At 38.7% G+C, this 27,289-nt stretch overlaps 1 protein-coding gene across 1 annotated transcript in view; it reads left to right on the plus strand.

The window, feature by feature from the left end:
- LOC308072140 (uncharacterized protein) overlaps positions 1-27,289 on the plus strand; it is a 264,344-nt gene that overhangs the window by 124,936 nt on the left and 112,119 nt on the right. The window contains exon 2 of the mRNA XM_080408622.1: positions 12,837-27,166. The gene's annotated coding sequence lies outside the window, so the exon portion shown is untranslated. The remainder of the gene's footprint in view (positions 1-12,836; positions 27,167-27,289) is intronic.

Below are 27,289 nucleotides of genomic sequence, written 5' to 3' on the forward strand. Positions count from 1 at the left end.
TGATGCTCAACTGACTGTTGTATTCCATGTAGGATCATACGGGAACTGTACAAAATTGAGTCATTAAAATATCCAGTCTGCACTATCTCAGGATGCATATGTGCATGCAACACAAAGTTGTACTGATCTTTGCAGCTGTGTTGCAAGCTGTTGTATAACTGATTGTCTGCAATCACTCCTAGGTGTCCTTTGTTCTTCATTTCTTGAGTTTTTCATCTGATTGTGGATAGATGTGAGGATGTTCTCTTCCAGATGGATTCAACTGTTTGTGTAGTTTTCTAGTGGCCACTCCTCTTTTTTGTTCAGTACAATCTGTGGAAAGCGTAAGTTTCCACTTCTTCCACTTACTTTAGGCAGAACTATTGTACTATAACACAGAAGTAATTTGGCTCTCTTTTTTTCTTCCTAGTTTCAGCAAGGGTTTAGCCGAAATACCTAGAAAAGAGATTTGGATCATGCTGTTCAATGTACCTATCTTGTGGTTGCCAGAACGGGTGCCTTTGTCTAGATGTGTCCTGGGAGGCACTGTGAGTCTGTAACACTGGTAGGGAGTTTGTAGCCTTTCCTTTAAGAGGAGTTTCTCCTGCAGCATTCATGATTTCTCATCCACTGGAGCAACAGTTTCCTTTCTCCATCTTGAAGGTAATTCCTACTCAAAACGTAGTCTAATTGAGATTTGTGCTGCCCTCTCTATTTGCCTTCAATATTGTACCTGTTCACTGGCTTTACAAGGCAGTGGATGTTGTATTCAGAGAGGAACACAGTAAGGAATGGCCAGCAAGAGTCCTGAAAGAAAGATCCTTCCTTGGTGTTGGATGTGCACAGCCTTTTCAGGCCATGTCTGCAATCGCCTTTTCTTCCCAAAATTCTCATTGTTGTTACCACCATTTCTGCTTCGGACATGGTGTTAAGTGAAAAAGTTCTTTGGCTAGTGATTATTTTGTTACAGCGTTTCCAGCCTTTTCAGAGCAAATTGTGACAACAGTTGCAGCATTGTTGTGTTATAAGTTATTTTTATGTTTTATAATTTTCATTATTTTAAATATACACTATATTAGATAGCATTAAATAGTATGATATTCTATTTTTTTGTTTGTTTTTGTTTTTTTTGTTTGTTTTTGTTTTGTTTTGTTTTTTTTAAGAAAGGTTGCATGTCTTCTGTAGCATTTTGCTGCCAATAGCATGTAGTAGAGGGGGAAAAAAGGTATTTGGGAGATCTGGTGTGTTCAGCATCCGAGATAGCTATTTCATTTCTGTCAGGTCTTTTTGAGATCACATATTCTCATTACAGAGAGTTAAAATATTTCAAATGCTACGAGGAGCGGGGGAGAAGGAGGGGGAAATTTTGGACAACACTCAGATAGTTGTTTCAAGTCTTTCATCTGACAGTGCTTGTGCCTCTCCTGCACTGATCAAAGATCATTAGATTATGTAGGAAGACAATTAGTGAGGCCGATAGTAGCCATAAAATCCTCTGTCACATGTTGAGACTACTAGGTGTTTGTCAACTCCTACATCATTAACATAAATTGCCAGTTCATTGGGATGCATAATTATTCCACCTAGAGTTCATTCTTTTATTTTTTAGAAGGCTCTGTGATGGGACTGCCACTAGGCAGGAGTACTACTGGAAGGTCTTGGAGAAGATCCAGCCAGAGGTTAAAAAATAGCTATTACTATAATCCAAAACATTTATTCTTTCATTGCTCATCTTCTCTTCTCAGATGTCATCCTATGAATGCAGTATGACACATCAAAAAACCCCAGTGAACCCCTCCAACAAATATTTGTTCACAGTAGGTGCATGATTCATGAGGCGTTGTTCTGCCAGCATATGGACATGTTGTTTTTGTCCTGTTTATTATTAACTACTTGGAATCTTATAAACTTCTCTAATACTGCACTTCTTCAGTGTTTATTTTGGAGGCTAGAGATTTTCCTTTATTTGAGATGCTATAAACAATGTACTTTCATGAATCACTATGCCGTAGGGACTGGTATAGTTAATGTTTTTAATATGAGTTGCTGGCATCTGTAAGTTGTTTCTCACTAATGGGTGGAGATTTCAGGTAGGTTTTCTCACCGTGGCCTAGGAAAGTCCATGGTGTAAGTCTAAGATAACCTGATCTGAAGTGGATCAGTAAAGGTAAAATGTTTTTCACCTACACTTCATGGTCTAAATTTGGCTTTTAATGCACGAATCATTTACTTTTTTCCTTTTTATTTTTTTTTTTAACGACCAATAGCAAAAGGCCTGTGTCCAGGGGGTGATTCATCTGAACTCTGTAAACCACCTGAAATTAGGATGAGATGATTCCTCTGTGGTAGTCCCTAATTTTCTCTGTTGAATAGTGTGCAAGAATCCTAGGTAAGGTTTAGAGGAGGTACCCAATTTTACACAGGTAAAAGCAGATGGGATGAATCTCGCCAACAAAGACAGCCAAACCATTCAAACAAAAGTAAATTTTACTCCTTCAAATACCTTCTCACGCTCTAAAATAGAGTAAGATCTGAAAAGGAAGTAAGGAACTGACATATAGCAGTGAAATGCATTTTGGCACATATTTCTGAGAAACATAGAAGGATTTAATAAAAGTATGGCCCTGAATTAAAAAGGAGTCTGCTCTATTCAACGTAAGTACAAACACAACAGTACTTTATAATTCATTGAGTAGTTGCACAAAATTAACGTGATTGACTTGGAATGTAGAATGGGTCACAAATCTTGTGATAGTTCTGTATTGCTACTTTCTGAGTGTGCAGAAGCCTCAGTTTAGAAGATATTCTAATGAAAATCATCTTGTTTCAGAAAGCAGGACTGAAACTTTACCAGGGAATGAGAGTCTGCTGTGCTGTGTTCTGAGCAAAATCCTTGTAGTGAGCCTTAACTGATGGTGACAAGAAACTGAGTGGAGCAAACCAGTGAAAATAGCTATTTCCACTACAGTGCTTTTCACCAGTCACCCAGCTTTCCTAAATCCATTGTGTATTTTGGCTGTAAGGCAAGCAGTCTGTGTTTTCTGAAATTGATGTTGGACCTTATGAACATGTTGTAATCATGTTTTGAAGATTAGATACTAAAATAAATTCTCTTCCTTCAGTAATGATTTTGAAAAGCGTCCAGGTCTCTATAACTGCTGTTGAAGTCAATGGTACCACTCAGAAATTGGTTTATTGCAAAGGGTTCATTTCAGGACTGTGTTTTTCACTCTGGTTTATATGGTCATAACTTGCTTTCTTACTCATGTCAGCATGTAAGTTGGTTAATTTCTGTTTTCCACAACAATATTTTAGAAGCATGGGTGGTCTCATTCTCTTCTCATCCAGACCAACACTGAAGCAACTTCTGTCTGGTAGTACTGTTGATACCACTAGGCCTAGGTACATCATTATGCACCTTATTTAAATTCAGGCTAATTCAGTTATACCAGGCAAGTTTTCAAGTATTAGCTAATATTGTTTTATAACTCTTGCAGCTAATCAACAATTTGTTCAAAACGTACTCCAGAACTGCTATATAGGACTTGAAGAATTTCTTGGAGTTTTCCATCATTTGTATTAACTGTGTTTGTGTGTTTCCTTTTGCCATGCAAAGCCAACAAAATCTTTAGCAAATTGCTGTTTTGCGTAGATTCATAGGCAATCGGTGTTACTTTGCAAAGCATGTGCAACATAAATGAGTCATTAAGATTTCAAAGTTTAATAAGCTGGAGGGAGAAAATTATATAAACCCTTGTAGCAATAAATATTTTATTTTGCCTATGTTGTGATACTCAATGTGTGTGAGCTTTACAAATCAGAATTTCTGTTCTTTGCTTATGCAGCTGCTGCTTTTACGTGTTTCATTTATAATGCTTTTGCATGAAGTAGCAAGCTGACACTTGCCAGTTTTCTGTTCGCTTTTCTCAGAGCTCTAGATTGAGATGACATAGTCTATGAACCATGTTTGAATCTGTGAACTATGTTTGATTTCTGTAGGCATAGGTCCAATATCAGTATATCTCTGTACTGTTTTGACCGGAAAAAATTCTAAGCATTTATAAAGGGCTTGGTACTATTAACCCTATTTTACAGTTAGAAAAACTGAAGCAGGTCTTGTATAATCTTGTGTCTTATGGTCAGTTAAGCAGTATCGCCTAGATTTCACCGGGAAGTTGTGGAAGAAGGACTCACAAGGTTTTGAAGTCGTCGTAGGATTTGAGGTCTGAGTGACTGTAGGCAGCTCTTGTGTTTTGTTTCATTTTTGAGGTATTTCTTATAACTAGGAGCTTGAACCTGCAACACTTGAGTTCTGTTGCCGATTCTCTTATTGACTTGGGAAGATGGTCAACATTTCTCTGCCTCAGAGAGGTATAAATCAATGTCTGTAGCTTCATTGCAAGAATTAACTAATCTTTGGAGTTGCTAAAATAAAGTGAAGGGAATCTTGATTAATGTTAACCTTCTGTGTTTAATAGTAGTGTTTTTAAGTGTTCCTTTTGTTGAAACAAAGTGTGGTTTTCCTCCTTGTATATGGCTTAAGGCTTGTTAGACCACAAATTAAAAGAACAGAAATCTTGTGAGCTTTGCCTAACTAAGAATTGAAGACTGAATTAAAGCTAAATTGTGCCTGACAACTTTCTATTCCCTTCTTTCTAGGAATCATCATTTTTAGTTCTAAAAGAAACTAGCAGGGACAAATAAAAAAAACTAAATCCCTGAAATTTAAGATAAAATTCTTGAAGGAAAAATTCCTCATAAATTTAAGACAATTAAGTTTTCGGAATCTAACCATGTCTGCAAGATAATAAAACTTTCTGTTACTGTTTTAGAAATAACTTTTGTATTCATCTTTCACCTCCTTTATTTCAACACACATGATGAAATACATTGAGATTTACATACAGATACTTTATCTGTTAATCTGTCTAATTGTGCTTTGAAGGTTTCTATCAGTACACTTTTCCAGTACCTTGTAAGTCATTACTTTAACATTAAACACATTTTCCCCAGATATCCTTGCTAGAACCATCTGTGTTGAAGTCTGCTGAAAGAAATGGGAATCCTTTGACTGACTGTCATGGATTAAACTTCCCAAGGATACTTTGGCCTAAATTTCATATTTACTTAGATACAATGATATGAGTCAAATCTCATGCTTCTTTAAAGAATAAGCTGTTTTTTACCTATATTAGCAACTACACTGGAAAGAGAATTATAAGAAAGCACAGTTTAATAGTGTTTAAGCCTGTATCTTGAGGATATATTTAATAAGGGTGTTTTATACTAATTCTGCAATTGCAATTTTATTTTTTTATTTATTTCTTTTATTTAAATTTTATCAAGGAAGCAGATTAGTGTTATTTATGTACTGAAATATTTTGAATAATATTTATACATTCATACAAGGGCATAAAACCCTTGAATACAGATTGAAAGAGAGAGCTGTCCTGCATTATTTCCTCTTTATGTACTCTAGTATAGATACCTTAAATAATTGTATGCTCTTATCTGTATGCCTGATTGATTTTAATGATATCAAAGTGGCAGAGTGACTGCAAATGAAATTCCTCACTCAACAAGTTATCCAAGAAATATTTCTGTGAAAAGTTGCAGAATTTTCCTGAAAAATGCCTCCATTTATTCCATCTGGATTAAGCACATTTCTAAGAGACAAATTGTTCTGAAATTTAGGTCTTTACTCCCCAAAATTAGGTCAGAAAAGCTATTTGGTCAATACTGCATTGTGATGAATATACCTTTGATGGTAAATCCAGTGTTTCTTTTGCACTTGCCAAATAAACGAGGATTTTCCGAATGATGAGCAGGGAAAACCATCCTGTTTCAGAGGCATAGGAGGGGCAAACCTACATGTGTCCTCCATTACTTTTCTTTTCCTCTGGCAAAAGCCAGTGAAGGGGTTTAGGCAAGAGAATAGTGTCCTTAAGAAATGAGCAGAAATCTTTGGGAGGGAGGGAGGGAGAACAGATTGAGAGAAAGCACAAAGTGCTGCCATTGGAGAGAGGCGAGACAGCTGAATCAGGGTGATACAGACTTTTCATTATCAGAAACAATTACTCCGGCAAGAACAGCATGGGACTTCATGAAATGTTTTTGAACTCGGATTCCTGATAGGAGCGCATTACGTAACTTGTGCTTTGTGAGTGCTGGCAACCGGCAACCTACGGAAAGACACAGCCAGAAGCAATGCACTCAGCTGCTTGCTTTTCTTGCATTTTTTTGTTGTTTGTTTTTGGGTTTTTTTTGTTAAAGAAAAAAAAATATCTGGGCTAAGCATTAAACAGACAAGCCTATCTTTACCCTTCCCCTGCCCCCTCCATCACCAGAAGCCTGGTTTTCATCACAGGTTAATAAATGAAACATTCTATCATTTTACTGTGCTTCCCACAGCCTTTTGGTAGGAGTTAACAATGCTCCGAGTCAACATTGCCATGGTGCTTGAAATGTCTTTGCATGTTTGTTCACTTGAAAGAGTCATGGTGATGGGGTTTGAGAGAGGATTTAAACCCAACAGTGTGTACAGCCTCAGAAACTTTGGGATGGTTTTGATCATGTTTGGTTTGACAAAAATCTGTTGGGGATCTGTTGCTATTGTTTTTGTCTTTCAGTTTTATAATAACTATTTATTTTTTTAAAAAAAGAGCCCACGTTATATATTCTGCTGTCTCCTGAAGTGAGCATTTGTATCATTTGCTGTTAAGGAAATATGTCTAAGTGCTGAGGAATTCTAATTAAGCAGGCTCAGCTGGAACAAATAGCTGGAGGATTTCACAATACTGTTCCGAAATTATCAGCAGGCTCAAAAGCCAGGGAAATTCTCAGATTTTGGGGTTTTACCATGGTGGACATAGCCACTAAATCTTATTTGTTTTCAAATCAATGGGTTTGTAGCCCATGTTATTTCACAATCGCTGTTGGTGGTTGTTCCTCTTTGTTACTTTCTCTTCCATCTGCCCTAGAAAAGATGCAGTCTTAGCCACATGAGCAGAACCTCTTCCACATTTCTAAAATAAGTGTTTATAGGACTAAACACCATAGAATTTCATTGGGTTCATGTGGGTTATTTATGAGAGAAGATTTGGTTCATTGTCCTTGGAGGCAGAGGCAGTCCTGCTGAGCCCTTGAGGGGAGCTGCATTGTAGGTAATAACCAAATTTGTGAAAATTTAACAGTAAAAGCACATATTAAATTCTGCTGTAATATATAATTTTCTGTGTAGTATGCTCATCAAAAAATAACTTGAAATAACTTGAATTTTTCTGTGTTTTGTAACTCTTTGATTCTGTGTTTATATGGTAAACACTTCTTTGTTTTGCTTTCCAAGGGCCATCATTCCCTGCCTGGCTAATCTACTGCTGCTAACAAAAATGACAGTAACGGACCAGGGAGGAACAGCCTTCTCTGGCCCTTTGTTTTCACTCTGGTGGGTGAACACATGTGTTTTTCCCTTTGCCTTTTCTCTTTTTCTCTTTGGGGAAAGGAAACCATTTGTACGCTGCGCTAAGGAAAAGCGATTGAAAAGTGGAAGCCCATACTTTTCTCTTCAGCAAGCGGAGATCTGTTTTCAGTCTGATGTTTGGTGAAAGGAAGCTTCAGAGCTGCAGGCCAGCTGCCAGGAATGTCTGATTTCCTTTCCACCCACTCCTATGATCCTCCCTTTTGGCAGTGATTACTGATGACCACAGCTGTCATGCTAGGTCATGGTAAGCTGTCAAGCAAGGCAGTACATGAGATGTACAAGGCCCAGTCCTTGATCTGTGCTGGAGAACAGGATCTTAAATTGAATCTGGTATCAGGCAATGCATAAGCATACCACAGCAAGCAGTGTCAGGCTGATGTCAGCTTGTCATTCTGGCTTCTTGAGAAGGTGGCCAGGCAGGAGGTGCTTTAGCCAACAGAAAGCTTCTTAGCAGCTTTTTCATAGCTAGTGATATCCTGAAGCATGAGGAAGGATTGTAATTTAGTCAGAATGGATGTTTGTCAAGAACGGGTAACCTTCCAGCCAGCTGGAACTAGAAATAACGCTTTGGGTTGCTCTCACCCAGTAAGTATGTAATGATGCAGGACAAGTCCGTAATCAATAATCAGAACAACAGTGTTCAGGTGCTTGCGCTTCATGCTGCGCTCTGTGCGGCTGACCAACTGTCAACATTATGGATGTGGCTGAAAATCACCACAGAACTGCAGACTTCAGTTCAGAAAATGATGGATACTGTTGTCAGGGACATAACTTCTATAAATAGGACTTGCACTCTACATAAGGTACTATTTTGTTGAGCTCCACATGTTCACTGCCAAGTGCATAAATGTCCTCTGAAGAGGTAGTATTCTACTGTGTTTTATACTGTTATGCTGGCTTCATAATACACTTTTTGCTGTAGCATCTGTTCCTCTTTTAACAGCATATATTAAATAACGTGACTAAAATCCGTTAGCTGTTTGTTCTGTATGCCTTCCTCTAAAGCGGGAGGCATTTGCAGTGGAGTGTTTGTTTTAAAAACGTGTAAGAACAGGTTACTTTCTGTTTCCCAGAGAAAAAAAGGTCAGCACTTGAGGGACAGAAGGTCATAAATGCTGTGATTGTCCATTGTTTTTGTGGGAGTTTATTGCAGCTTTAGGCTGGCACAGTCAAGGAACTTGCCTTCAAAATAGCCTCAGGGTATGTGGATGTAGGTGATGCTGATTTTCTTTGGTTCTCATTTAAGACAACAGGATCTGATCCTTGTGGTCTTGCTCCCCTTGGAGGGTTGATCACCTTAGCAAGTCCCATCTGAACTTCATTTGGTATGATTTACTTCAGAACAGTAAACATAGTTTCATTTCTTTCACTCTTTGTTCTCACAAAACACCTATGGTCTTGTAACAAATCTTACATAAAATTAAGTTTGATTTTATTAAGCTCTTACACAAGGTTGGGAGAAAATTCCAGGAACCCTCTGGACAAGAGCCGGTTTCTTTACCGATTTATCCTGGCCAAACAAGGCAACTAATGACTACTTTCACAAGGCTGGGGAATCCACAGCTACAGCTCAGAGGGGTAAAAAAAATGTAATAAATAAACAAGTCCATCCACAAACCCTTCCTCAGGAAACCAGCATGGGAAGCACAGGCATTTAGAATGACAATCCAGCATGTTCTGCCAAAGCGAGAGCTTCCAAAACAGCTGTAGAAACGGCTAGTTTCCTTGAACGTCTATTTTAATAGCATTATATCCTTAACTGTTTATATGTTAAGCTAATTGTTTTCATGCTGTCAGCTGTATCTATTGCAAGTGTATGAAGTTTTAAACCCACGTAAGTAACCCTCAAGAGGGAGTGGCAGCCTGCAACAAACACTGCTGTCTGCGAACCCAGCTACCTTGCAGCCTCCATTCATTCAGGTAGAGTCGGGTTTGAGGCTGTGACAGAAGCTGTTGTTTGCTCTCCCTGTGGGATACCACGTTTACTTCATTTGTGCAGAAAGTTTTTCATAACTGTCCCGTATCTGGAGCACTCAGGAATGAATATGCTTCCTCTCTTTGAAAAATGGCTGAACTCCCTGTAGAAGAAGAGTTATTTAAATAACCATGTTGCCATGTAGATTATCTCTTGATTTCAGTCCTTGGAGTCCCTGAGCTATCTAAGTGCATATTTATAATCAGCTTGGTGAATGCTCTTTCTGGCTATTTACCAGCAGTGAGTCTGTGTTTCCGTTTTACAAGTGCAACTCTATAATGTAAGAATATGGTATGTCTTGTTCGCAAAATTTTGACCTTTTTTTTTTTTTTTTAATCTCCAGGAACAGAAAATTCCCAACGTAGGACAAACCTTCTTTGTGTAATCTTATATGCTTCCTTTTCTTTCCTTTGCTGTCTTGGACTGCAGAACATAGTTGCTGAGACAGAAAGGATTTCTGTGTCTGACCCTCACTGCCACGTTAGCAAGTTTATCTCTAAATGTATTTGCAATGGGAAGGGCCTGTGTTCATACTGTTGAACTCTCCTGCACTCAGAAAACTCAGATTTACTTTTTGGAGCAGTCTTTGGCCTATACTAACTGCTGAGCTGTGGCTAGGAATTAGCTGCAACCTGCAACTCTCCCAAATGCTAGCTGACCCAGACTAAAACTGTGTCAGGGCTGCTCCACCGCTTTAACAGGAAAAGAATTTGACGTTGCTTAACCTACCAGTGCATGTGCAGCTCTTAGCCATAGACCTACCCACCAGTACTGATCAAATTCCTTAAGGGGCTCAAGCCCCTGAAGTGAGACTGAGATGCCTAAATTTCAGCTCAGACTGAGAGTTCACAAGGCCATCTGCAGTCATCGTGGTTTCTGAAAGCCCAGTGACACAACTCTGCGAGCAAATTCCTTAGGTAGCACTGTCTTTATTCAGAAATAATACCATCCCAGCAAGGCTGAGTGTCCTGGCATGGTGAAAGCACCATCAGAAGTCACAAAACAGGCTTCCCTGGTTTGACATCTCCTGAAGGGTCAGGTTTGGTAGGTTTGCTGGTGGTGACAGAGGTGGTTTGAGCACAAAAGTCAGCAGCTGTGGCTGCTTCCATTCAGAGGCATGGACAGTGCTGGTGGTGAAACACTGTGCTGTGTGCCAGAGCTCCCACATGAACATTCAAAGCCATATCCTCGACCTCAGATAAGAACAACTGACGCTTACGTGGAAGTACTCTGGGGGTTTCTGCTGAGTGGGGGGTAGGTGGATTTAGGATCCAAAGGGTGCTGTGGGTGTAGTGTCCTGGTTGCCTGTTTTCTGCAGAAGTCATCTGACTTCTGTGCTATAGCTTAAGGTGATGTTAACACTGGCTGCTTAAAATAGAAGGGTGATCTTGATCTAGTCATCCTCACCCAAAGGGATCTGTGAGGGCCCTGAATACAGGAGGGGTTAATAAGTAATTCCTATGATCAGCAGTGAGTTTAAAGAAGCTCTGTGGTACAGAGAAATGAAAGATCCAGACACACTTCTCCATCTGGCGCTTCCTTCAGCAGCTTGACTGACTGAGGCCTCTGGCTGCTGGGAATCCCATCTCTGTTCATTTAAATGCTTCCTGATCACACTGGAGGTGCTACCTGGGCTGAGACTGCGCAGCCCGCTCTGGAAGCTGGGCCCCTGTAGCAGAAGTGAACATAATGTCACCATATGAGAGTCCAACTGAAGACACAAACAGCACTGACCTAGGGAAATTGAAGGCAGGTGCCCGATGTCCTCAGATAATGCCTTGAGCCATGGAGCTGTACGCTCCAGGGTAGATCATGTTGCTGTAAATAAAAAGTGGTGCCTTGAAGTGGTAATGTTCTTGTCCATCTTAGCAGAACTTGTGCTAACAAACAAGGAAATTCCTGAAAAAATGCTGCAGAGACCTTCACATTCTCCATCAGCTCTGCATGAAAATATCTACCCCTTGCAGCACTTCTCTGCATTTTGCTTGTATTGTCAGCCAGTCTTGCCCTTTTATTTGAGAAGCGCATTTCGTATCTTCCACATGGGTGTCCATCGAACAACTGCTTCAAGATAGACTTTGGATTAAGAATGTTCTGTTAGTCAAAGCTTATACACTGTTGATAGCAGTAACTCCATAGGGTATCAGAGAATAAGTGGATACCCACTTTTTGAAGGCTGTAAACTGGCTTGTGTTGGATAATCAGGAATGAGAATCAATACTCTGATTTGAAAGTTTAGATTTACAGTTGTAAAATAGGTCTTCCTAGTTCCAGCATGATATTTCACATGCATGATGAGGAGGGAATGTTAATTAAAAACTGTGTGTAAGAATGAAATATTTTGATAACAGGAACTGTTGTGAAATGTGGGTTGACTGAGACTTTTTAGGATGTATTAAAACATTGAAGAAAAATAATTATTGAAAGTGCATTAAATTCTGCTTGCTTGCTATCTAAATAGACATTCAACTGAAGTTAAATGGATACAAATTTCTGTTTGCGCCTGCTTCAGTAGTTTGACAGTTACCTGGAGTAGGATGTGAACAAAATTTAACAGAAAACGGCTTAACACTTTGCAAAGAAGAGCCTTCCGCTAGGGTTAGGAACTGGATTAGAAATGGCTGGATTTTTCATGAAGGAGACATCAGTCATGAAGTTTTATTCCTTTGAGTGCCCTCAAGAGACTAGGCAGATCTGATCTGTGAGGAGTGCTGCTGACTCAGGCTGCTGCGGGAAGGTGTCCAAGGCCAGCCAAGGAAAGCTCTGACCTTCACTTTGCCAGTGGCCGTCACTTGGGTTTTCCTGCCTGGAAGAGAGGTGGTGGGCTGGGGTAGCTGGGAAGGAAACAGCAACCAGAACTATTGACCTCAATCTAAACACAATACAGAAGACGACAATAAACTCCAGGAGGAAAAACCCAGAAGTGATTTACCTAGGAGGAAGTGAGAATATTAAATTCTTTCAAGTAACTTCAGGAGGTGTAATAGAGGAAATCTATTGAAAACACGCAGAAGACAGCTGTCTCTAGCCAGTGAGTCCTGTGACACACGGAAGTGTTGGATGTCTACTATGTAGCTCATGTTTTACAAATTACTAGATCCATGAATGCTGTGGGATTATTGCACTTATGCTTTCATATTGCTTTGAGGCATCTGGAAAATTAGAAAAGTTAGGAACTCTAATAAATTCATCATAATTTATCTGTTCAGAACATGTTCATATCAATGAGTATACATTGTGTAGCAAAATTGTAAGCCCACTTGTCCAGTGATGGCGAAGATTTTTTAATGTGATCATGGTGACCTGTGACGAAGTTCCTTTCCTTGAAGGTCTGCTTTACACATTTTACCTAATAGCACTACTTCTCCCTCTCACTCTTCTCTCCTCTTCTCTCTTCCATAGATCCAAAAATATGATGTGTTTAATACAAAGAGGAATGAACTGTAGCTGTATGAATTGCCAAAAAAAGGTAGGATTTTGGTTTTTCCTTTTCTGCAGTTTGCACAAGTGTGTCACCTTGGCTTTAGATATTCACACCACTTCTGCTCTTGATGCTTATCCTTTACCGGAGAGTGAGAAGACCTTTGTGCCATCAAACCTCTTTTTAGAAAACATGGTAAAGTGTCTGGAATGCCATTTTGTAACAGTGGACAAATTATAAACAGTAACTTCCAGAATCACACTCTGAACAGAATTTCTTTGATTTTATTCATTACAGTATTATATTACATTGACACTATTTTCCATGTAGCAGCAGTGTGTATCATAACCTTATCCTCAGGTTCTTAGACACAGTGATTAATATATGTCAAGGCTAATTCTTATACTCTAACTGCACCTGGCTGACTGACAGCACCTACACATGTGGAGGGGACAGAGCACCAGAATTTAGGTCTCTTAAAGTAATCGTGTCCTGGCAGATGATGAAGATCAAATAACGGAAAGTATTCTCTTTCTCTCCAGTCTCTTGACTTTGATATTTTTATAATTCTTAACCAAGACTAAGTCTTTGTGCATTTTAAACATGAAAAAATACAGAATTTCTGCCTTTTATAAAGCACACATTCATTAAAAAGGAATCTAGAAAACCATCTTTAGAGTAATTCCTTCTATAAGAAAGAGACAAAAAGAACCAACTTATCCTCCCCCCCCCCCCCCCCGTCCCCTGCAAGCTAAACCTTAACAACAGAATTCTATAATGAAAGTGAAAACAAATTTTATTCCTTTCTCCTAACTTATGCCATATTGCCAGGTAATTGCAATCCTTTTTGTATGTGTGCCTAGGACATTGTGCTCATGTTCAGTGATGTCAAAGAAAACCCAGTGAAATTCTATTTTGCAATATTGAAAGCAGTTCTTGTTTCAAGGGAAATAATACAATTTGTCAAGTCAACAGTTATGACTAAGTGTGCCCAAGTACAAGACACACTGAGTAAAATGGTTCAGTTGTAAGCCTCTTCATTTTCTGCCCAAAGCACCCTGAGAAAAAGTGTCTCCAGAATTTACCATGTAGCATATGGGTAAAGGAAGAACATACTGATGACTTACTATCAACATGTCTTACCATTCCATACTTTGGCACATCATTTTTTTTTATTCCCTGTATTAATATTGTAAGTGACTGAACACATGGAAATATATTTTACCATATCTATATTTCCTTGACGTTAACATTGTTGAGCAATGACGACATAAAATAGGGAACTGAAAACAGCTTTGAGAAAGAATCATCGCTAGGTTTAACTATCTATTGACTGGCCATGAATGAAAGCAGGGTTTAACATTTTGTTTATTGCTTGTTTGTCGTCTGTCATTAGGGCTGCATGACATGTTGGGGGGCCAAGTTCTCATTCCCATAATTAAAAGAATTTCTGAGTGCAGGAGTACTTCTGGGAAAATCAATGGAATTAGCTGAATGGAGGAGATTTGATTTGAGGGAACTGTTGTCTCTCTTCCATATTTTGTCTCCAATCCTCTTAATTTGGGAAAATCTAGATATTGAACACATAGGAATTTTGTGGCAAGTGCTTAAGATTCAGGCTTACTATGGTTTTAATTCCATGAAGTGTGTCTTTAGAGCTGAGGTAGTCTGTTGGTGTCCAGCAGGTTTGTATAGTCTAGTTAAGTGGTTAAACCTAACTTTCTAAAAATTATTGTATCAAGTGTGATGGGATGACCAATTTAAAAGTCTCTGGAAAGTTCTGTATTTCTTCTGCAGAAAATATAAAGGTGGGGTGTTTTTTTCTACCTTTGTGAATTATCTTGACTCTGAGTCCTCACACAAGTGCATGCCAACTAGTAGAAATACTTTGTAATTGCAGGGTGACATAATAAATAGAGGCGAAAAATCTTTAAAGCTGTTTGCATTCTGGTTTGCAGGCCTGTTGTGTTACATTTTTCTTGTGTACTCTGGCAGCATTTGCTATCTAAGGGAGTCTGCACCAGCTAATGGCAGAATTATCTGTAGTCATGTGGCAGACCTGTGATTATATACTGTTGCTGGAGATCCATCATGGATACAGCCCTGGACCTATACATAATGGTAAACCCAGCATCTATGGCTTCTTGGTGGTGTGTGCTTGAGCGGGAGGAAGATGTGCTGTAGATTTTTGGAAAGGTCATATTCCAGCAGGCCGGGTGCCCTACAGTAGGATCTGAGTGGATATGGGGAGAACGTTTAGTTGGGAGTCTGTCTTAAAAAAAACATAAATCAATATACCAAAGGAAATTTTGTATGCTGTCAGTTGGCATCTACTTCTAGTAATAAATGAGAAAGTAGAGCCATCTGCCAAGTCTCCTGGTCATCTTCTGTGTTTGCCTTTCCCACTGTGCAAGTAGAAATCTATAAGCTCAATATGTATTTTGCATAGTCTTAACTTGCTTTGTATTTCAAATGGTGAATGAAGAACTGTGTTACAGCAAAATCTGGAGAAGATAAAGGCAAACCAACTAAACACTAGAGGAAAACCAGGCAGAGGATTTCACGTTGCAGGGCTGAGAAGCTAATACAGACACATAGCTGAAGTGGTGTACTGGACACTGTGTGCATGACCAGTGCTTCCAATGTTGCTTCATACTTTTTAAAACCACTGGTACTGCTGAACCAGGTGTAGAGTACAATCAGCTTTATTTTTGATTGTTATAACTTTCTTCATTTGGACAATCTGAAATTAAGTACTCCATGTACAAAGGCTCAAACTGTAAATCAGTCCTAGCCATGCATGTAAAAGAAACCTTCTTGTAATCTGAACATCCCACTGCCACAAAGTGGCACTGGCATTTGCTGTGAGATGTTTGGTCTGCTAACAGACTGGAGCAGGACAGGGAGTACGTGGGGGCTTATTGGAATACATCTGAAGAGTAATGGCTTATAAAGACTTGCAATAAATAATAAATGCCCAAGGTGATATTCTTTCTAATGAACATTTTAATGGTTTCTTTTCCCCAGTAGGGAATTCTCAGTCATCTTAATAGAGGCACAGAATGAACTCTTTGTGCCGCGGCTGTCTCTCTCCATCACTTTTTGTTTTCTTCTCGCCAGTCCCTTATTGCTGGCTGCCGCTGCTTCACTCTGCCTCCAGCTGTGAGGGCAAAGTTAACAGTGTCTTCAAAACCTGCTGTTTGTTTTCTTTGGTTGGGGTTAAGCTCAATGAGGGACAAAGCAAAGTGCCTCCCCTGCCCACTGGAATGCCCCAGGCAGCAGGGAGAACATTTCTGCAACTCAGCCCTGCTCCCTACATCAAGTATGAATGGGAACAGAAGGACCAAGGCTGCTTCTGCCGTAAGGTGCTGTTACAGGCTGTCCTGCTGGCATGATGAGGATTAGATGTGTAACTTTTTAAACTATCATCCAAGGCAGATTTCAGACATTTTTACATGGAAGCAATGTATCCCCAGGGCATCCATGCTCATCTTTGTCTATAGATTCTTTGCTAGATGCAGGTTTCTTTCTTTTTTTCACATTTTCTTCCTAAAATTTCCAGAGGCACCCTGCATGATGGAAAACAACTTCATGTTCTGCCTTGCTGATCTACAAAATTCCTTAATATCAGAAAAAACTGAATAGCAGTTCTCTATCAAAGTGCTTTGTATTAAAATTCAGTAATGCTGGGAGATTAAGCATAGCTACCTTTAAATGGTTAAGAGCTGTATTATTAACTGGAGTTAGAATATTTCCTAAAGGAACCTACAGTCTGGGATGGAGTCCAGATGTACATTTGAGATGGCTAAAATGGAAAGTCCTGATTTTTTATTAGGCATGCCATTCAGAGTGCAAAATGAAGTGTGAGCAAAGAAAGCATGTTGGCATGGCAACAGCAAGTATAATTTAATGCAACAGGTTTTGATTCTGACCTGAGAAAGGAACTATTTGTCCTGAGAGTCAGCTTGTAGCCCATAAAAGTTTTAAAAGACAGCAACTCGTCTTCACTAAAGGCCAGCAACTGGGGAGATGGATACCTCAGAGCTTTTTGGCTGACAAAAGAATCTAATTATTGTAATGGTTGATGTTCTGGCATAGATGTGCAAAAAGGAATTGCTTCAATAATGCATCCATTGCTCACATGATAACCACCTGCAGACAGCCTCTTAAGCACAGGATCTCTCTGTTATGTTTAATGAGGTATGTGATGTTTGTAGAAGTGTAAGACATAATGAGGCTAAGTACTACACAGAAAAATACACACAGTGTCAATTACCAAGATTAAAATTTAGGGTTTAGAAATTCCTGTCTCCCAAATCTATGATGAATCCACAATTCTGTCCCCACTACTATTTACAACTATTCAGCTGAAAAGACTGAGAAGAAACAAGTATGGGAAAGCAAGCTGTTTTCTAGATTAGTTTATTAAGGCTGGAACTATGGCTGATAGCTTAAATCTGATGCCAGGTGTTTGGTTTTGAAGGATGTGCTCATTTTCCTTTCAAGATTAGGTGCTCTGGATTCCTGAGAGTGGAGCTGGCTTCACAAGCCACATTCAAAACATTTGCCTCTAATTCCATCTGCTGCCACCTCATCTGTCTCCGAGGGAAGAAGTAAATTTACAGGAGCAAAAGGAGAAGTGAACCACTTTCAATTTTTTGGGGCTTGCAGGAAGAAATAAGAAGCACTACATATCTTAAGAGTAAATTTGATTTTCCAGGATTTGCAGTTCACCCTCTGGACTAAAGATGCTTGAAGACATTTGGCTAAAGGTAGGGTATAATCTTCCAGAATGAACAAAAAATTCTAGACATGACTCAGAGGCTCACCATGGAAAGGACTTGGGTTATCCCACTGGAAGTCAAGCAAAGCATAGGCATCTGTGTGCACTTTGTGACCTGAGGATCCTTGTTTTGTTTTCACTTCATTTTTTGCAGGTGCCTTCACAGAACAGTGGGCAAAGGGATTTGTGCTTGCAAACCACATATGCACTAAAGGCAATAAAATCTTCCACTATGTAGATGCCTGTGAAGCAAAGCTTTTCTAGTCTTCTGACACACCGTGCTGTGCTCTTGCTACTGTCAAATTTGAGTAGCTCAAGGTATATGCAGAAACCAAAGCATAGCCTCCCTGTTGCACCATGATTTGTTGTTGGTCAAGACTTGTATGACCCATTAGCAGCTCTATCTGTAGTGGGAAAAAAATATTATAAAACACACAAGACTTGAGTCTGGTGCATTTCTGACGCTGTGACTGCTGGCTGTATTTGGAAGATGCATCCTAGTTAGTATAGGCCTATCCTGGCCTACATTAAAGTCCCTTTGTCTATACATTTAATATTTTCTTTCATTTAAAAAGAAAGGTGCTTAAATTGTTCTAGCATGGCTGAAAGCTTTCAATAGAGTTACACTTAAAATGCATATTATTTGGTTCATATTCTGTTCAGAGAAGGAAGCATATTAGGCAGGCCTGCAAGCTGTGAATGTCAGTGTCTTTTGAAGCAGCATGGGTCACGTGCGTGTCATGACTTGAAGTCCATTGTAGTCCTCTTTTATGTGGTTCTTCCTTTTCTCCTTTTGGTGAACCTTCTGAAATTTTCTCCTATTAATGAAAATTTTTGTCAGAAGCATGCATATGTGAAGTTTTGGTGTTTAATAATGTCACCTAGATCCTCTCCCATTGCCTGCTGAAATCAATGGAAAGAGCCCCATTTCGCCAGTGTCTTGGAAAGTTCTTTGCAGTTCTGATATTTTTCTGATCACTGCATTTTGTCTTGTTACAAGTATTTGGAATATAGCAGGAACCAGTGCTACCTAGACTGGGATAAATTTCATCAATCACATGCACTGTAAATTGCTGCCCACTAAAAATACATCAGGTAGACACTACCCTTGGCTCCATCACAGTGGGATGCAGCACAGGAATGCAGTGGATTAACAATGCATGATGAAAATACTAAAAAGATAGTATTCTTTCCTTCTATTTAAAGTACACCATGTAGCACTTCCTTTGGAGGAACTGAGAAGTAATTATCATCATACCACCATTTCCTCAGTGTGACTAGATTAACAACAGGTTATGGGGGTCCAGAGCTGTGGGATTTAAGCCTTGTTACCATTTATAAATTCTCTCTGTGTCCTATAATATGCTTTCCCATTGCTAAAAGTGCCATTTCAGGAAATTCCCTTCAAGGGTTGGTTTGATGTGGACTGGGAGTGAGGGAAGAAAGCAATTGTCCTATTCCACTATATTAGTAGACAGTTACTTAGTAAGAAGGAGGTATGGCATTTTCTTATCTGTCAGTTTTTTCACTCGTAGTTCAGTAGGATGGCATCTTCAGGAAGTTCATGCAGGCCACTTCATCTCATCCTTTTACAGGTAGTCAGTGATAGGGTAAAAAGAATGAGGGCGTGGTCATAAATCAACCTAGTTAAAATTTTCTAGTTTTGCTAGTTGCTAAATGTTATTAGACAGAGACTGGAATATTAACCTTATTAATATCAATTAACCATAGCTGCATGGAAAGACATTTACCTCTTATTCTTAGGACTGGTAATTGTCCCGAGATTGTTGTCCTTTTGTGCCATTACTGTTGCTGACAAGATGACAACTCCCGCTCTGGAATAGAACAGTTGCCAGTCCTGAAGGCATGTGTTAACCTGAACATTTCTTAAAGACCTCACTAGTTTTGATTTGTGGTTTGAGAGATTTACTGTCTCCTGTTCCATGTTTCTTGCATTTAGAATTTCATATATGTCCAATAATGCAGGTGGATGTGTTTGGTCTTGGGCTCCAGCCTCAAATATATTTTCTCTTACTCTGTTTTGTTTGTTGTTTTTTTTTAAAATCTTTTTCTGCTACTGCAAATTCAGGAAGAAAAGGTTATACACTTAAATAAAGTGGGTTTATTCCTGAATGATGAGTTTATTTGGCAAAAGAAATCTAGCAAGAAACTCTGGATACATTTGCAAGGCAAGATACCCATAAAGATCTAATTCCTTGCAGAGACATCATAAAGTAACACCAGAAGTGAAAGGCCAGCAAAGACATCATGTGCTACATGTGAAAGCCAAGATTATTTTTTTCGCTTTAACTATTCATGTAATTCTGGAATAACACAATTTAAAATGAGATTACCTGAGAGAAAATTTGTCCCTAAACAACTTGTGAAATTTTACTTTCCAACTTTTTTAACATACTTTCAAAAGTGAATATGCTCTTCCAACAATAAGTTTTGCACAAATTCTTCTGTGAAGAGAGTACTTCAGTAATGCTCTTGATCAAATAGAATTTATTTCTGGAAAAATTGATCTACAAATTGGTTTTTATTCTCATATGACTCATTAAGAACAGTTCATTTTTATGGGTTGTTTTCCTCCATTAGTGGAGACAAACCCCACACCTATACATAGAGAGACTATAGTGACTGTAGTTAGGATTAGTGGGGGTTTTGTTTTAATTATGATGTAGAAAGTTGAAGCAAGAGTTGTTTGTTTTGGTATAATGTGCATTTTTATTTTATTTTGCATAAAGTCTAATAATTCAACATCTTTATTTTCAAGAGTAATTTTGTTGGAGTCTTACATCTGAATGCCTCCTGGTCTTCCACATGACCTCAGATAAAAAGTAGATCATCTATTTTAGTAGTAAATCTGGTCAGGGATGTTGTGCCGCTTCATTTTTAACTGGATTTTAATTTGACAGATGTGTATTTAGATAGCCTATATCATCTGACTGCTGCACGAAACAAGTATTCCTCCAAAGAGGCCATGTATCTTCCGCACCTTTTCCATCTCATTTATGCACATGTACAGATAGTGCTGGCTTTTCAAAAGATATCAATATGAAAATAATGTCAATTTTTTTAATAATCACAACCGGACGTGACTGGAGCAAATCAAGAATGTTTCAAAGACTGTGTGCCAGACCTCCTTGACAAGAGCAGGTGGTTGAAGAATCAACAACATGACATAAGTGCTTTGAGTGTGATCCGAATGAGCATAATTGATTCACTACCACATTATATCCATATACTTTGTGGGGGCCTTTATTTCTATGAACACTGCATTGAGACATAAATCAGCTTAGGGGGATGTTTCTACTAGTGCTGATCAATGAGACATCATTTATATGTGAGATGCGTGGTTCTATACTTGCTCAAGACCTCTTACAGATGCTGCCCCCTTTAACAGTGAATATTTGAAGAATATGTTTTGATGAAAAAGAACTCAAAAGTCCTTTTGATTTTTGCATAAAATTAATGTGCATGGTATTGTGTGCTGGTACTTGATTGTAAGTTGCATACTTGATGACAAAATCACCAAATCTCTCAGAAAAAGTTGTGCAATTAGTGTCCTAAACATTCATAAACAACTAGAATGCAGCATAGAGGGAATAGTTAATAATTTGTCAAGAGAAAATTATGACAAAGCAAACTAATTTCCTGCTATCGTGAGGTAACAGGTCCACAGATACAGGGGACAGATTAAGTCTCCTGCTTTTACATTACTTAAGTTTTGGCACTCTCTTGAATGATATTCTCATTGGAAAGCTAAGGAAACATAGTCTTGAGAGTAAATGCAAAGCTGAATGAAAAATGAAACTCAGAGAATAATTACCTAATTTTATTGTTTAATCAAAATATACTGAGAAGTTTCTACAGGGAGTTGTTCTTGATTAAATATTTTTAAAAATCCTTATGAATGATCTGAATGAGAGAATAACAGTATATGCAGTAAATTTGCATATGACAGGAGATAGGAGGATTCTGAACATGTGGAAAGCAGAGTTAGAATCCCAAATGATTTTGACAAATTGGAGAGATCATCTGAAAAAAATAGGATTAAGCTCAATAGGGACTAATGCAAAGTGTGAGGCAGAAATAATGAATTGCACAAATACAGGATGGGGTAACACAGTAGACAGCAGTTCTCTGGAAAAGATCTGGGGATGAAAGTGAATCAAATTAAACTTGAGTTGGTGAATTATTAAAGAGCGAAGTGACCAGCTAGCATGTATATGAAAGCCAGAATGCAGTTGCAGAAGTAATCTTCTAGTATTTTACACTGGTAAGGACTCAGCTTGGAGCACTGTAGCCAAGGAGAACTTGAAAAATTTGAGTTATTAAGCACTCAAAAGAAGATGGAAGGATCAGGGCAATAATTAAGATGTAAAAAAACCCCCACTGTTATAAAGTGGAAGGAAGTAATATGTCCTTTATGTTCATGGCAGACATAATAAGAAATAACAACCTAAATTACACCAGGGGAGAGTCAGAATAGTTATTAGGAAAATCTTTCTAAACATAAACATAGTGAAGCCTGGAGAGGTGGTGAAGTCACCATCATTAAGAACATACATCTGTCATAAGCGACACAAATATTGATTCTGCCTTGAGGACCAGATGACCTTTTGAAGTCCTTTCCAGCTCTATTTCCTATAATTTTATATCAAGACAGGGATGCATTTTACAACCCTGCTTATCTCAAATAACACCAAATTCCACAAGATTGGTTGAATCACAGGAAAAATTCTTAGTGAACAAGAGCAATACTTACCTGCATACAAGAAATAGAGGTGGTGAAGTTACTGTTTAGCATTCTTGCCACGTGAATTGTTTTGTTAAACTTATATTGGCTTATACATGGAAGCAGCTTAAGATCAGCAGTTCAGGTTAGTACAAGTATAATAAAATAAATTGTAACTTCTGAAGTGATTTTATCTACTTAGGGAATAAGGGTGAGTGTTCAGTAAAATAAATGCTTACTCAGTGACCCATGGAAAGTTTTGGGAAAAGAGAGGTGACTGACTCACTCCACCTTTACGTACACTCCTGCTCTTTCAGATTGCAGCTGTCTCAGGAGGTCGTGGCTATGAGACCCACTCAGAGCACCGCGTACTTTGGAACTGTGCAGTGTGTCCATGACCTGAACCTCAACATCGCTCCCAGCAGAATGGGAGAAATGAGCTGCATAAAACCAGCTTTTTATCACCTGGACTTTGTCTTTGGTTATTCCTCCAGGGCATCTTTTGTGCAATGCAAATAGGGTGATTGAGGGCCCAAGGAATGAAGATATAAATGTCATTCCTGTGTCTATCTGAAGCTCTCTCTTTTGATAGCAACTTGAAATTCTGAAGCATTACTTCAGCACTGCTTTCAGTCTGTCATTTGTTTAGGCTGGTGATGCAACACTTAGAGGTTGTTGTGTTGCAGAAATATTGCTGTATCCAAAATATATATATATATTTCTGAATATTTAGGGAAGCTTGTGAAACTTTTTATACCTTTCTGAGCCTTGAAGTCTGTGGTAACTCTTTTGTATGCTGCTTCCTTCCAGCTTTATGTACCACATGGTACCAAATTACTGTAGCAGAGATTGGGAAACCTCTGTTTAGCAGGTCTGGTTTATGGTTATGCTAAAAATAGAGGTGAAATATGTAACTCATTTCAAGAACAACTTCTTCACTGAGATCACAGGATCATTTAAAGCTGTCCAAACACTTAGGGTGAGTGTCCAGATAGTCTGGTTTTATTAATATTTTTTTTGCAGGAAATTTGGAAGTGGGACAGCTTACTCACTGTAGATGATTCATATCTTCATGTCCTAGTTTGAAGTGGTTCACCACACCATGGTCACAACTCCAGAAGTGTCAGATGATCATCAGACATCACTCCTGCCTGTAGGACTGATTGATTTTTCCAGCTTTCTAGAGTTTTCATAACTTACTAACCACTCCCCCTAAACCCAAACAATTTAGGTTCAAGAACAAACATTATGAAACTTAACAAAATAATTAATATACTAAATTCTCCAATAGACAAAGTTCTTAAAGCCAGATCTCTGGGGACTCAAGTGCAGAGATACTGCGCTTCTCATGGATCTTAAAGCACTTTTCCATGTTCCCTTACAAAGTTTTTATCTTTTCCAGTTTTAAATCTTTTTGTCTAGACAGCAGTAAGTAACTGGCATACCTTTCTGTCAGGAATGGTATGGTTAAGTCTTTCAGATAAATATAGGCTAGATATTTAAATACAAAAATAAATGTCTGAAGCTCTACTTATTAGTAGCATCTGTCTCGTGCTTGATGTGTACTTCTCAGAAATATTCTAATACCTACAGAGGCTATATTTAAGCAACCTTGCTTCTGCTTTGCTGATCACATGTCATGCACTGCTTATATTGTTGATTTTGTTGCTAAGCCCTGCTGTGAGTTCTAGTTTCCAGTGTTTCAGGTTACATGTTTAAACCTGGCCTTCCAACTGTTTCACACTATCCTGTGTGTCCCCATCTACTAAAGCTGATACTCTGGAGGCCCTCCCTTTCCACACTGGTCCACACTGGCATGAAAAATTGAGTGGAAGAAGGAGTTAGGATTACAGATTTTTTGTTTACAATAGTTGTTGATTTTCCACTTCGGAAATGTCACTAAGAAGAAGCATTAGGAAGCACATGTTGGGTGTATGTGGTCAGCAGATCAGCCTCTGCTGCCTTCCCCCTTTCCCGGAGAATTGCAGCCGTTGAGGAACAAACCCCAGAAAATATGATTAACCTGGCAGACACCAAAGCTGAGAAACCAAAGAGAACTGGAGAGAAAAGATTTGTCTTTAAAACTCTTTCCCATAAACCTTTGATTTGACACTTTTCATTAGGGAAGATAAGGAAAAAATTGATCTTACGGACCCTCCTTTGGAGGATTATATTTAGGCCTGCTTGCATTGCTGGAAGAGAGCTCCCTGTACACCTGTGAGGTTTCAAGTAACTTAAAATATCAGTGACTTCCAGTGGGACTTGGGCTATCCCAGTTAAATTGTGTGCATGATGACATATCAATCAGCATGATAGGGCTTCGGTTCTGCAAGTAGAAACCCCTCATGCACTGTGTTATGGAAATTATTGCTCCGTGCCAAGAAACTGTATGTTACTCCATCAGATGCAACTCCATTCCTCTGACTCTCTGAATATTTTCTCTATGTGGCTATGGGTAGTTTGTATTTCTTCAATGCAATAACTCTAGAGTCTGTATAAATGTTTTGATGCATTGTAAATTTTTTTGGCAACATGTTATTACTCCTTTGATTGGAGCAGCTACTGTTGTTTACTCTTATATTTAGAGCAAAGAGATGCAAACATCCTTACCATCAAGAAGGCTAGGCGGGGTAGTACTGAAGGTAGGTTGTTTTTAATCTCTGTGCTGCCTGTATTCTGAGCTTATGTTTGTGTGTGCCTATTTTGCCCTCTGGTCCAGCAAAATCTGTTTTTTTCCAGGGTGCAATAAAAACTGTTTTCTGAAGACTTGCTTTTAGGGGGTGAAGGGCAGAGGAGAGGAAAAAATCCAAGCTGAACAAATCCATTTGCTGATGTTGACTTTACCTCAGAAAAGTTGTTTGGTTTTTTATACCTCTACACCAGTTCATTGATCTATGTGCCAAAAAGAGCTGGTTGGTTTTGATTTACAGATTCTACATTGTTTAGGAGATTATAGTCTAATTCTCCTTCTGCTGTGACTAGTCAGGGCATGAACTGCAGCCACAGTGATAGGCACTCTGTTTCTGGATTTTAGCATGCCAGGCAAGGAAGTCACTTCAAAGCAAAGCTGAAACACGTGAAGAAGTTGTGGGGGGGAGAGCACCAGGAGGAGAAAATTAGATTGACCTTGGCTTATTAAAGAGTAGTATACACTGACGAATCAGTGAATTCAGGCACCACTAAAAAGGATAGTATGGGGTGAAAATTATACCTGGCTTTTATTAATAGAGTTGGTGTGAAACAGGAAATGGAAGAAAAATGTAACTTTGAAAAGGGATCCATTTTAATGGGAAAACACTTTGTTGTCAGTGGTTGTTGGTAGCGTTTGTACTGGAGTTCTGTTCAGGGTCTGCTTTGAGATGAGAGCACAGGGAGGAGCCACACTGCAGTTCTCACTCTACATCTGCTTACTGAAAGGTTCCTTGTCTTCAGTGTTTCACAGCTCCCACAGGGGTGGGATAAAGGGAGGTCCTGCTAACAGAGAGCATCGAGGGCAGGAGCTTAACTGCAAGGCTTTGAAAATGTCCTTGAAATCAGTTGGTAAAATGTAGTTTATGAATGTGTAAAGCTGCTCTAGTCATTTTGGTTTCATTCATATTTCTTTTTCTTTTTTTTTTTTTTTTTCCTTTTCTTTTTTCTCTCCCTTCTTCTCAAGGCTGGCCTGAGATCTTAAAAGACACTCTAGTTTAGATCTTTGTATTCTAACAACATTTGACTCTTTCTAATCTCTTACCTTCAGCCCACTCCATATGTTATTACAGCACAAATGAAGTACAAGAAACCCTTGATCGGGACTCTAGATATTTCTTTGTAATAGACAATTTATTTGCTATGTTTTGCCTCTTTCCTTTGATATTTTAACTGATTTCCTTAATTATTTCTGGACTAATTTTTGGGTTGTTGCTTGCTCAAGAGCAGTCTATTGTGTGATCTAATGACAAAATTTGAGCAGATTAGGCTTGCTAGTACTTGCTTCTATCTAAAACAGACGAGTGTCATTGTGAGGGTTGAGTTTCTGACACAATATTTACAATTATAAACTCAAAAGTTGCTTTCTGTGCATTTTCTTCAATAGCCAATTAAGATTCTTTGTCCTGTTTTCAGTCAGTAAATTTGCTCATTAAAGCATTTTTATGTAACCACTTTTTGATTGAGACATCTGTGGAAAAGTAACTGGAAAAGTGATAACTAAGGGAAAGGTTAACAAGTTAAATCAAACATTAAAAGTCTTCAATTTGTGTAGTATTAAAGCTGTCCTAAGTGTGAAATAATTTAGATCTTGATTCACCAGTTCATCTTCATGCTGGAAACCCTTTGGTTTTGTGCACTACACAGAGGTTTTAATATAGGTGTGTACCTCTGCCCTGTTGAATCAGCCCAGTGTTATGTTGTTAACCTGGAGATCTGCTTCCCCTACTAGACAGAGGCCAAGTTTGTGTTATAACTTGAGTATTAATGTGTATCAGGAAAGCCAGATTTATTAAGGGAAACTTGATTTAATCTGAAAGCCAAAACACTTCCAACTGGATACACTTACCTCCCGGCTGCTCACATGCACATTCTTTACTCCCTGGCAGTGAAGAGCACACGATGAAGCAAAGATTTCTCTGACGTCAGCATTGTAAAGCCCCTTTCTTCTTCCTTTCCTTCTCTCCCTTACCCTTCAGTTTTGGATTCAGGGGTCAGAGAGGTTCAGTTTGGGTACTGAATTACGATGTTATCACTATTTTGGAAAGGAAATGCTGGCTGAAAACATGAAGCCTTTTTTTCTTCTGTTCTACAGAGTAAGTATCCCCACAAGTAAAAATTTATGGATGCAACTGCGGTGCCAAATTAAATGCTATCAAAAGCATGGTAGCTTTAAAATTGTAGAGGTATGTGAAAGACTGTAATCTTTTACCTGCTGT

Source organism: Falco punctatus, assembly GCF_963210335.1.
Source record: "Falco punctatus genome assembly, chromosome: 12".
In the NCBI taxonomy this organism is placed as follows: Eukaryota; Metazoa; Chordata; class Aves; order Falconiformes; family Falconidae; genus Falco; species Falco punctatus.